Raw genomic sequence first — 13053 nt, 5'->3', positions numbered from 1 at the left:
TCAGGGGATAACAGGAAAACCTAAATCTAGGGTAGTCAAGGCAAAACATCTTCTCAAGGGAACATGTAAGGGTCAGCAAGTTTTCTTAGTCAAGCTCAACAAAGCCATTGAACCTAGTAAGGAGACAGAACCCTCTTGGCTCCAAGAATTCTTTGACATCTTCCCTGATGATCTTACAGGGCTACCGCCTCCTCGAGAAGTCGATCATGAAATCGAGGTGATCCCTGGGGCTCAACCCGTCTCCAAAACACCCTATAAAATGTCCCTTCGTGAAGCCATTGAACTTAAAGAGCAACTTTCCCAACTCATTGAGCAAGGATTCGTATGCCCCAGTAGCTCTCCTTGGGGGGCACCTATCCTTTTCCAAAAAAAGAAGGACGGAACTCTCCGCCTCTGCATAGATTATCGAGGGCTGAATCAAGTCCCTGTCAAGAATAAGTGTCCTATCCCTCGCATCGGTGAACTTCTTTGACAGGTTTCATGGGGCCAAAGTCTTCTCAAAAATAGATTTGAGGTCTGGTTACTATGAGATCAAAGTTAAGGAAGTAGATATACCCAAGACAGCCTTCAATACCCATTATGGCCACTATGAGTTTACTGTAATGTCATTCGGGTTAACCAATTCTCCTGCAACCTTCAACCGCCTAATGCAAGATATATTCCGTCCTTACTTGGATGAATTTGTGCTTGTTTTCTTTGATGACATCTTAATCTACTCCAAATCAATGGAAGACCATGAGGAGCATGTGCGTAGAGTTCTACAATTGTTGCACAGACACAAACTCTATGCCAAGAAGAGCAAATGTACCTTCTTTACTCATCAAATTGAGTATCTTGGATTCATCATCTCCAAAGATGGCATTTCAGTAGACCTCACCAAGGTCAAAGATATTTTGGAGTGGCCATCCCCTAAATCAGTTCGTGAAGTTCGTGGGTTTTTGGGAATCATGGGATGGTATAGGATTTTTATCAAAGATTATGCCTTGGTAGCTGCACCTTTGATGGACCTTCTTAAGAAGGATTGCAAAATAGTGTGGCTGCCAATCCATCAAAACAGCTTTGATCAGCTCAAGGTCATTATTACTTCTACCCCAGTCCTGAAACTTCCGGATTTCACCAATGAATTTGAAGACTGATGCCAGTAGTCTAGCACTTGGTGGTATCTTAGGCCAAGAAGGAAGACCAGTCGCTTATACTCCCGTCGCAAGCTAAAGCAATATGAAGTAAATTACACCACCCATGATTTAGAGCTCTTAGCAGTTGTTCATTGCCTCAAATTATGGAGACATTATCTCTTGGGGGACAAATTCCAACTTGTAACTGACCACAAAAGTTTGAAGTGGATCTTCACCTAGCCTAACCTCAACATGTGACAAAGGAGATGGATTGAAATTCTACAAGAATATGACTTTGACATCAAATTCCGCCCTGGAAAAGATAATGTGGTAGCAAATGCACTTAGCCGCAAATCTTTCTTGAGTGCAATTTCAATGCCAAATAATCCCATACTGGTCAAGGTGGAAGAAGTCTCATCTCATGATCCAGATTATCAGAGGATGATGAAGTTAGTAGAAGAAGGGGAAAATTCAGAGAAAGAGAAGAATCTAATCAAGGGATACTCCACTCATGAAGGAAGCCTCTACTTCAATCACAGGCTATGTATCCCTAAGGATCCTTCTTTTTAAAGAAACTAATCCTCCATGAAGCTCATGATAGTCCTGCTGTAGGAGGACACCCAGGCTATGCAAAAACATTAAATGTCGTAAGAAGGAGCTTTCACTGGTGGTGGACAGGCTTGAAAAATGATGTCCTTCGGTACTTGAAGCAATGTCTCTCCTGCCAAAGGATCAAAGCTGAAAGGGTCAAGATGCCTGGGAAACTTCACTCGATATTCCCCAAATGAAGTGGGAGTGCATTAGTATGGATTTTGTCACAAGTCTCCCCACTGTTCAAGGAGGATATGACTCCATTTTGGTAGTAGTGGACTTACTTACCAAAGTAGCTCACCTTATACGAGCAAAGAAGACCTTCAAAGCTTCTGATGTTGCTCGAATATTCATCAAGGAAGTCCTCAAACTTCATGGTCTCCCAAAAAGGATAGTAAGTGACTGGGATTCTGACTTCACTTCAAAGTTCTGGCAGTCCTTATTTCAAGCCCTGGGAACTCAACTTTGCTTTAGCACAGCTTATCATCCAAAGACCGATGGCCAGACTGAGAGAGTCAATCAAGTAATTGAAGACATTCTCAGAGCATATTGTGGACGAGAACCAAGAAGGTGGATTCAATACCTTCCTTTGGTAGAATTTGCCTACAATGCATCTTATCATCAGAGCATAGGAATGTCACCATTCAAAGCACTCTATGGGCAAGAATGCTTGTCTCCTCTAAATTTCTCTGATCCGACCATAAGATTTGAGGCATCCAAGAAAATGCTCGAAGAGATGGAGGAACAAACCAAGGCAATCCAAAAGGATATTAAAGCTGCCCAAGATCGACAAAAGCATTATGCTGACACCAAGAGGTTTGAAAGGATCTTCAAGGAAGGAGACAAAGTTCTTTTTACGAGTGCGACCCAAACGAAGTTCTCTATCACTTGGGAAATATAAGAAGCTCAGCCCTAGGTATTGTGGTCCCTATACAGTTATCAATTGTCTAGGTAAAAGTGCCTATAAACTCCAACTCCCAGCCCATATCAAAGTCCGCAATGTATTTCATGTAAGCTTGTTAAAACCTTATGTACCCAGTCTCGATCATATTATTGATGATGAACAAGTTGTAATCCCTACTCAAGGAGTCCTTGAATTACAGCCCAGTAGCATCATAGATTCTAGGGAAAGGTAACTCCAAAATAGAACTCTTGTAGAACATCTAGTACAGTGGAAAGATTACCCTAAAGAGGATGCAACTTGGGAAGATGAAGCTACACTCTTAAAGGATTATCCCCAATTCATGAGATGAGAGTAGGACATCTTGATTTCTTTAAGGGGGGAAGGATGTAACATACCCATCTTCACTAATAAAGAAATGTCCATATAATAAATAAATTTATGAGTTTTATGGTGTAAAAATCAATGATTCTATTAAATGAGTCATTTCTACTTAGAATCTTCAAATTCTGAGCCCAAATTTGGAATTCACGCACGATTTTACCCTAATATAGGATTTTACACCATCCAAAACGGACACCGGATCAAGCTTATATGCAAATTTTAGTCATTTTTAGTTAAAAAGTGATGACCTTTAAACCTTAATAAATGCACGATTGGGCGTCCGATTGACGAACGGTCTGCACCCCAACGACCAGGAGAACCTCTCGGACAAAAAAAAATCACCCCCCGGGGCGGTCCGACACACAAATCGAGGCCGGCGCCCCAAATTTGGATCGTACACACTTACCAAGGTGCCCGTACGATGGCCGCACAAGAACCACAGGATGGCCGCCCACTATGTGGTCCACACGTACCGCTACGTGGACACCCATGCTGCCCCTGACCAAATAGGGCACATGTGTACCACTCCTTTCTCTGTTAACCAGCACCGTACCTTTCCCACAGAGCCATGCAGGCCACTGATCTACAGCCTTTGCTGGTACACCATCCTTTCGTCCTTGCTTTGTGCAGTGCCCGTACCCATACCCCACAGTTATATAAACCCCGGCTCCATGGGCAACACGCATTTCTACGTAGCGTATGCTCTGTTGTGCCGCCGTCCATCCCTGTGTAGCGTAGCTGCCCCTTGCAGCCACCCCTCTCACACCGCCTCATTTGCCACTTTTCAGATAAGGCAATTTTCCTCTATCCCCCTCTTGCTAGGAGGCAGTGTCCGTAACTCTTCTTCGCCCCGCCCCCCCCATTGCGTGGACTTTAGAAAAAGAGTGTGTTTGTGAGAAGTATGAGAAGAAGAAGGATGTTTAAATGAAATTAGGAGTATGTGAAGACTGATGTGATGTGGTTTCACAATGGCAAATGAGTTTCTTTTTTTTGCTCGTGAGAGGATTCTTCACGACTGATCGTGGGAGGAATGATAACCCCTAGTTTTGGTACTAAAATAGTATTGGACAAAATTAATTATTTTATCAACCTTTGATGGCATTTATGCCTTTGTAAAATTTCATTGCAATATTTTATGACCACTTTGTAAGTGATTGGCTTTCATAGCAAAGTTGCAAAATTTGTAAAAGCCAACACACATTTAAATTTGCTCCTTTATTTGGTAGTATGGGAACTTTAGTCAACTAGAAAAATTTCTTAGGAGAAGTAAAAGATGTATACTTTTTAAATTTGAATAAAATATCAAGTAAAGGTGGTTTGGGTGGTTGGAGGAATGTAAGACTCATGAAAAAGGAGTTGTGTCTTCTTTTTTCTCTCTCTTAGTATATTCTTAATCCTTCCCAAAGCCTAGAGAAAATCTCTTAGCATATACTTTTCTAGCTTTTTACCCACAAATCTAGACTACGAGGGAATTTCACCCATGGATTTGGTTTAAGTAAAAAAAGGATCAAACACTCGAAAGTGGGCAATAGTGGACCCTAGTTTGTAGGTAACTTCTACCAAAATAAGATAAAATTATATTTTAAAACAAGAAACTTGGGATGAGTAGTTTAGACCAACAATCATAAACAAGGATAAAGAAATTGCCTAGAATCATGACATCTTGTTGAGCCACTCGACGTGACCTGCTTGTGAGAATTTTAAAGAGAAAACACCAAGATGAATCATTCACTTTTTCTTATATAAGGATTATCTAATAAAGTTAAGGGTTAACAAGCTACGGGAGTCTCATGGAATAGCTAGAGGGGTAGGGGTATCACAACTAGTATCAAAACTCAGCTAGGTTTAGATGTAAGTGTGAGATGTTGGATGGGATTTTATTGTGCTTGAAACCAAAACTTAAAGTATTTTATTGGGTTTTTCTTTCAGATGGAGCAATAGATAGTGAGACCACACCTATTAGGAGTCCCTAGATTATTTGTTAAGGAATATACGATAGCCTTTGCCTTCAAGCATCTTCTTCCTTCAGCTCATAGTGTAGACCAAGTCGCCTTAGCGAGACATCTTGAGAAACCTCTATTTTTTTACCATTGTGCATCAAAGACATAGATGGTAGAGAGGGGGGGGAGTAGTGGATCATAGTGCCTTGTAGTGAGGATGAGGTGTTGGTAGAGAGCATTGTTCTCGTGATGATACTCATGTAGCTAGATGTTATGAGAGGGAGAGTTCTCTATAGGCCTCTATGATGCGACCTCAGAGTCCATCTTGAACTCTTAGAAATTATATTCCTCCCTGTTATAATATTTTGAATGTGAGCCAAGCCTTCAATCGTGTTTATAGCATGTCCATCCATATGTATCGCCACTTTCATGAGAGAGAGACTTGATCATTGGCTTGATGGCCTACTTAATTGTATTTAAATAATTTTTTTTGGAATAAATAAATATTGCTTTGTCTTTTGTTTGCAACAAAGAGTAATGATGTGTAAATTAAATATGCAATAGAATCAATATTTTTTTAATAATTCAAACCCCAACCAATTATTACTATGGTAAAAATTTTAAGCTTTTGGTCAACTCAAGAAGTACTGATTCACCTAGATGCTTGCATACATTAGTAATCGATCAACAATGTGGTAAAGCAATGCAAGTGGGATTGGCTAGTGGAAAGATTCTTTTCACACACTATGAGACGGATGTGATTTAGTTCTCATTAGATGGAAACTTGACTAGATGTAAGTTAAAATTTTACCCTTAGGCATATATGACATAATTATTTGGATGGATTGTCTTATTCAAAATCAGGGTGACATCCTCTCTCTCACAAGGAAACTATTTCTTTCATGGATCTTCATGGGAACAAGGTGTAAGAAGGGACTGGAGCTCCTAACTTATAACTTGTAAAGACATCTAAACTAAGCAAATAATTTATGTTGTTGAGCTAAATCCTATAGGCAAGGAGTTTGGTACTAAGGAACTCGAATGGTTAAGTCAATAATACTAAGGAATTGAAATGGTTAAGTCACTAATACTAAGGAACTTAAATGGTTAAGTGAGTATGCCAATATATTTCCTAAATGCCCCCAACTTATGAAGTAGATCTCATGAGATAGAGCTTGTGAAGTAGATCTCATGAGATAGAGCTAATACTTGGAGCTCAGCCAACGATAGTCTTTTATGTGTGTTAGAGTGTCTTTGACTAAAGGTTGCATTTAGTGATGAATCCTATGTGTGTCTATATGGTCTTTATGGCTATAATAATTATTAAATACTATATTAGGTATACCCACCACTAGGCTCACTTATGCACGTTTGTATTTAGGCTCACGATTCTAATAATTTACAAAAATTGGAACATGTCTCCTTTGTTGTACCATCATAAGGGACAAGTGTTCCTTTAAAATACATAACAATATGTACACTCAGTCCAGGGTGGAGTCCCACTTTCCACAAGAGTTCATTATAGAAGCGTTTTTACCATATGGAACCAAGTTCTAATTCTCCATTCAGATGAGGAATAGGGAACATAAGGATCAATGTCTGAGACTACCTCAAACCAAAGTGATCTAAAAGGAGCTTAAATAATGTGTTCTGAGTCCGCACTAAGCATGTAGTCTTAAAGCTAGGGCGACACCATAGGATAAGTGCCACTAGAAACCACATATCCCATGGGGTGAGAATTTCTAAACCCTGAAACAAAGGGTTTTATGCAACCACTCCCTTGCATTGTACCACCACATGAATATGCAGAAGAAAATCTTAGGATGGCATTTAAAATGGGAAGGGATGTTGCCACAAACATAGGACCTAGAAGCTCAGAGTTAAGTAAAACAAAACCAAATTTGATGGAACTAGAGATCCCATTTAGTATCTAGAGAAGTTTGATCAAATTTACCAGGCCATGGGAAGGATTGATGATCCCAACAAGATTTGTGCTTTGGAATTTACTGTGAAGGTAAAGCAAGCCACTAGTTTAGGTCTCTAAATCCATGTGAAAAGGCTAGCTACATGGTCTTGAGACACATATTCATTATGGGATTCTCACCTAGTGGAGCCAAATAGAGCCCTATCACTAAGATCACACAAATCTTTTACCTCAAACAAGAGGAGGATGAAACAATGTGGGACTACATTGTTAGAACATAAAAATATCTCCACATGAGATGTAGCCCCTGCGAGACAAGACTATATGACTTATCACTCGATCAGTTTATGATTGATCTCAAGAGTAAGAGGATTCATGACTATCCCTACAAATCTAGACACTTTATCTTTGATGAATGTTTCTGTGAGGCAATAGACCTAGTAGACAATCTACAAGATAAGGATATAGAAGTTTTCCACTTGAATCAAGAGGAGATACATGACACATCATCCAATGCCTTAACATGCCCCATAAGTCCTAGCTAGAGTCCTAGTTAAGGATATTAGTATGGATGAGTTGGTAGAAAAGCTACTCAACCATTTAGCCCTAAGGGTAACCTCAAGGCCAACTCCAGCTAGTTCCTCAAGCTACACACCCAAATGACAACCTAAAGGCCTCCTCAAGCTTCACACCCACACTTGTTTCCATGGAGAGATATGGTTAAGTGTGCAATTTGCCACTGAAATCATATAAGTATAGAGTGTTGTTTGAGGCCTAGATAATAACAATAGTATTTTGCTCATTGTTACTACCATGGAACCATGATACAACCCTTTGTTGGTACCTATGAGACCCCTACCCCTCTATCCATATAACCCATTGTTGGTATTTGTGAAACCCCACCCCTACCCCTCTATCTATACAATAATCTGGCAACAAAAATTACACTAAGGATAGAGCAACTCACTCAAGGCCTCATATCACAATATCCTCACGCTTGGCTATTATTCTATCAACTCCCCTTAGCTTGACTAGATAATTCTTACATAAGGAGAATTGAATGATTCTCCATGTGTTTTTGTTTTATAATTCTCACATGTAGGTCACATTGAGCATCTCCCCAGGCTCAACAAAATATCTTGGCTCCTCGATCATGAACAAAAATTCTCTACCCTCATTTATGATTGCTAGTCTAAACTACTCATCCCAAGTTTCTCATTCTAAAACACAATTTCGTCCTAATTTGGAAAGTATCCATCGCCACAAACTTGAGTCCATCCACCCTTCTATCCACTTTCTAGTGTTTGATATTTTTTCTACTATTTAAAACTAGATCTATAGGCTTGCCCTAACCCCATCCAATCCCATGGGTCTAGCATTTTGCCCTTCCACGGGACCTATGGATCCCTGTTGTTGTGAACTCATAGACCCATACTTGAAACTATCATTTTACTCACACACACTGCTTAAACAAATTCACTCATGCACTCCTTTGTAAACAATGCTTTCAAAAGCAAAAAACATAACATCATATAAATTATTTTCATATCATGTATAATTCCATATGTCCAATCACATAACACAAGGTAGCACATCAATGTCACTCCTTACACCATGCTTGTGATCCTCAACAACAAGACGACATGTACTATCGAGCACGATCACTCTCAGATCTTGGTGAGACCAGTGCATGGAGGAGCACACATATGTCTCACATCCACAAAAACCAAGAAATGTCACTATCCCGAGGAGCCCCTTCACCAAGCCATTATCAGTCCTAGACACATGTGCACGCTAGTGCTTAGTTTAGGGGTCACGTATGTCTAGTATCAGCATGCATACTTGGCCCTACCAAACTGCACCCAACTTGTAATCAATCTAGATCTACTTCCTTGTCATCACACCAATCATGCCAGGATCTCACCCATGTTTAGCTAGGAGGGGTCAAGGTCTTGCCTTCGTGTGATGCTCATAGATGACATCCACATGATAATTCATAAACTTTGTGCTACCTTTACATGATTTTGATTTCTATAAATAAACACAACATATATGCATCACATGAATACAGTGGTGGATTCAAGAAATATGCATCATATTCATAGTGGTGGAAACAGTGTAAATAATTCCAAGCATGACGAGACATCACAACTCTCTAGAAAAAACTTCGAGCAAGTTGAATTCCTCTAGTTGCATATATCCTAGTGAGGTTCAAGGTATTTCCTTTTTAACTCCTTAGGGTCACCCCCATATTATTTTAGGAGATAACAACTTCTAGGTTATTCATTGAGATCTAGAGTAGAGTCCTACTCACGTACAACGAGGGTCTTTATAAGGTTGAGTACTTATTTCTCTTATCTAGATTTCATCATCTTGATGTTGAGAAGTTTAAGAGTCTTATGGACATTCTTTAGTGTTCTTCTATGCACATAAGGCTAGGAGTCTTCAATTAACTTATCGAATTTCTATTCAAGCTTCATCTGCTAATTAAGGGCTTATCCTCTCTTATGGAAACTTGAAAATAAGATTAAGGATTCTCTCTCTTAATTTGAATACTTTAAGCCTTAATTCTTCTCTAAAATTTTATCTTAATGTTCCAATATCTATTCTATGCCCCTAGCTTAACACAGAGCGTATTTAAATTGTACATATTTATACACATGACTTTTTCCTTCACAATTTCCTTAGAGAAAATTTATGGATTTAACCATAATCTTACCAATCGTGCCAGTGGGATGAGTGCAAAAGCTATTTCCTAGGCGAGTCATCAATGTTCATAGCACTAGTCAAGGCCGATATCTTAACACTCCCCCTTAAGCTCAACTCCACACACTGCACTCCAAGTAAGCTCCTAAACTTATGGAGCTTCTCTGTACCAAGTGCCTTTATGAAGATGTTAACCACCCAATCCTCTATGGTGACATATACCAAATCCATATTACCTGCTAGAACCTTCTCCCTCACAAAGAGATAATGCACCTCAATGTGCTCCATCCTAGTATGGTAGACTGGGTTACGGGTTCATGCTACTCATGTTATTCTCTTTCCCTGTTTCTAATCGATATTTGATCTCAAGATCAAAATCTTAAAGGGTCTACATCCATCTTCTTTGCCTCATGTTAAGTTCATTTTGAGTGAAGATCCATTTTAGGCTCTTATAATCAGCTAACAAAGTGAACTTCTACCTAAGAACCAAAGCTTTAAGACGTGCACTATTGCAAGAAACTCTAAATCATGGGACATCATAATTCCTTTCATGTGGCCTCAACTTCCAAGATACTACCTACAATTTCTAAGAAAAATTCATGTCCTTTAAAAGTATAGGGAATTAAGTATATTTATGCCCAAAGTGTTCATGTCCCAAGTAGGCCTGTTTTATATCAAGGAAAGTACGTGAGCTGAGTTCATACAAGAAAGCTATGAGTCTATATACGTGAGCCTAGAGACATGAACCTAGACACGTGAGCCAAGATACGTAAGCCAAGAGGCATGAACTTGGAGACATGAACCTGTATACATGAGCCAAGACATATGAGCTAGGAGACATGAGCCTAGCAACATGAACTTGGATACGTTAGCCCATATATGTGAGATTGAAGACATGAGCCTATAGATGCAAGCCTAGAGACACAAGTCTAGATGCGTGAACTTGGACACAAAAAAAAATAATTTGAAATAATTCTTAGACCCAATCGAGAAACAGCAGGTACCTTTGACGCAAACCCAATTTGGACTAGTTGTTGAAAAATGACAATACAATTAATTGTGGTGCATCAAACTAGACCTCCTTAAACCTACCAAGCCTTCATTTTTACGAAATGACCAGCACTCAGTAGATTACTACTCCCCTATTAAAAAGGCTAGACTCCTTTGGATCCACCTCTCTAGCTAGGAGCTCTGGGGAAGAAATGAGCCAATGCATCACAGGCCTGAGTGGAGGAAGAGGGAAATACCTAGAAACAAGAGCCACCATGGTTTTTTGAACTTTGGATTCACCAATTGGCTCTGTAAACGACACCTTAAATTTAATGAAGAATGCATTTAACCACCTTATCTTTACTACTAGGCCAATTGTTCCACAATACATCCAATAGAAGCGCACACACACACACGCGCGTGCGCGCGCACACACACATAGTGCAAGAAATAGGAGTCTTGCTCTCCACAAGAGCCCACAATAGAAGTGCCTTTACCATGGATCCAAGTTCCATTTCTTCTCCGTTTGACGAGGAATAGGGAATGTGAGGAATGGTAAAGAGCCAATGTAAGGGGATATCTCTTCACAAAGGGATCTGTGTAAGGGTATTCCCAAAATGTGATTTTAGCCATAGATACTACAACCTCAAGGCTAGGCTAGCAAAGAACAAGTGCCAACTTCATAAGACAAGAAATCCAAAACCCTAAGAAAGAGGGTTTCGTATAAGCACTCCCAGATGTTCCACCTCCATGTGAATATGCAAAAGACATGCTTAGGATGGCATTTGAAATGAGAAGGGGGGTTGCAAAACTAGCATAGTACCTAGAAACTCAAAGTTGGGCAAATCCACATCTCAAGGATGATAACCAAGTTTGACGGAATGAGAGATCCCATTCAATACCTAGAGAAGTTCATTAAATTTATAAGTCTAGGGGACATATTGATGATCCCACCAAGATTTTCTCATTTGGAATTTTCCTTGAAGGCAAATAAATAGGCCAATGGTTTAGGTCACTAAACCCACTTGAAAAGGCTAGCTACTATGAGGTCATACAAAACACTTTCATTGTGGGATTAGGTCACTGAACCCACTTAAAAAGGTAAATAAATAGGCCAATGGTTTAGGTCACTAAACCCACTTGAAAAGGCTAGCTACTACGAGGTCATACAAAATATTTTGATTGTGGATTCTCACCTAGAGGAGAAAGATGGAGCCCTATCACATAGATCTATAAGCTTAAGTAGTAGGACAAGGGAGAAACCATGTGAGACTACATTACTAGAACCAATTATCTCCACATGAGATGCATCACCTGCATGACTTTATCTCTAATGGATCGATTTATAATCAATCTCAAGAGAAAGAGGCTTCATGACTATCTAAGTAAATTCTTAACTTTGGAGAGACTTATCCAATTTTATGCTTGGGAATTCAAGAGTCCACACAGTTAAACCTAAACTTGAAGAAGAGGAGGATGAGCCATACCACAATGAGCACTCTCCTTCCATACCCAAGGTGATAGGACAACTAAAAATTTTCATGAATAAGCTAGGACGCTACTTTGAAAGTGATGAAATGAATGCCATGTTACCTATTATTTTATAAAGGAACGACAATTTTTGCAATCTTGGATAGTGGTGCTGGTGTTAGCATATCACTCCTTCCATACCCAAGGTGAAAGGACAACTAAAAGTGTCCATGAATAAACTAGGACACTACTTTAAAAGTGATGAAATGAATGCCATGTTACCTATCATTTTATAAAGGAACGATGGTATCCGCAATCTTGGATGGTGTTGCTAGTGTTAGCATAATCACTCAGGATTACTAGGAGGCCTAGGGAATCCCACCATTCATGGTTAAGCTTGTGCCAATGGGAACACACCTAAACCTTTGGGTGGGTGTTCTTCAAGATACAAAGATTAAGATTAAGATTTTGGGTTATGCTTCCACCACACATCATTGTGATGGATTTTTAGAGAAGATTAAGACCTTCATGCTAAGCTTCCACCACACATTCATGTGATGAAGATTAAGACCTTTAGACTAAGCTTTCACCACACATTCGTGTGATGAATTTTTAGAGAAGAGGGTCATAGACACCATGATCCTCAGAAGGCCTTATATGAGAGACATAAGGCTAGTTCATGATTGGGAAACCAATCACATTTACATACACAAAGGTAAAATAAACTTGAAAACAAGTGTTAGCCATAGGCTAGCCTAAGCCGTGGGCCAACGCCGCAGCTTTGCCGGATAGCTGCATGTCAGCACCGTCAACTGTTAGGACCCATCTACTTTATTGCAAGAAACGACGCTTCCTTAAACACTTATTCGGCGCATCTTATCATCACAATACTATCAAATACTACAAGAAGGCACTATAAATAGATGAGTCTTGAGCCTTGAAAAAGCCTAGTTGTTGATTGTATCACTTCTTGTTTTGGACTAATATAAGCAAGACCGATCTTTTTGAAAAGATGCAAGGGAGAAGAGAGCT

This window comes from Cibotium barometz, chromosome 65 (assembly GCF_041138505.1).
Source record: "Cibotium barometz isolate CiBa-2024 chromosome 65, ASM4113850v1, whole genome shotgun sequence".
Lineage (NCBI taxonomy): Eukaryota > Viridiplantae > Streptophyta > Polypodiopsida > Cyatheales > Cibotiaceae > Cibotium > Cibotium barometz.
This window is presented reverse-complemented; position numbering follows the sequence as displayed.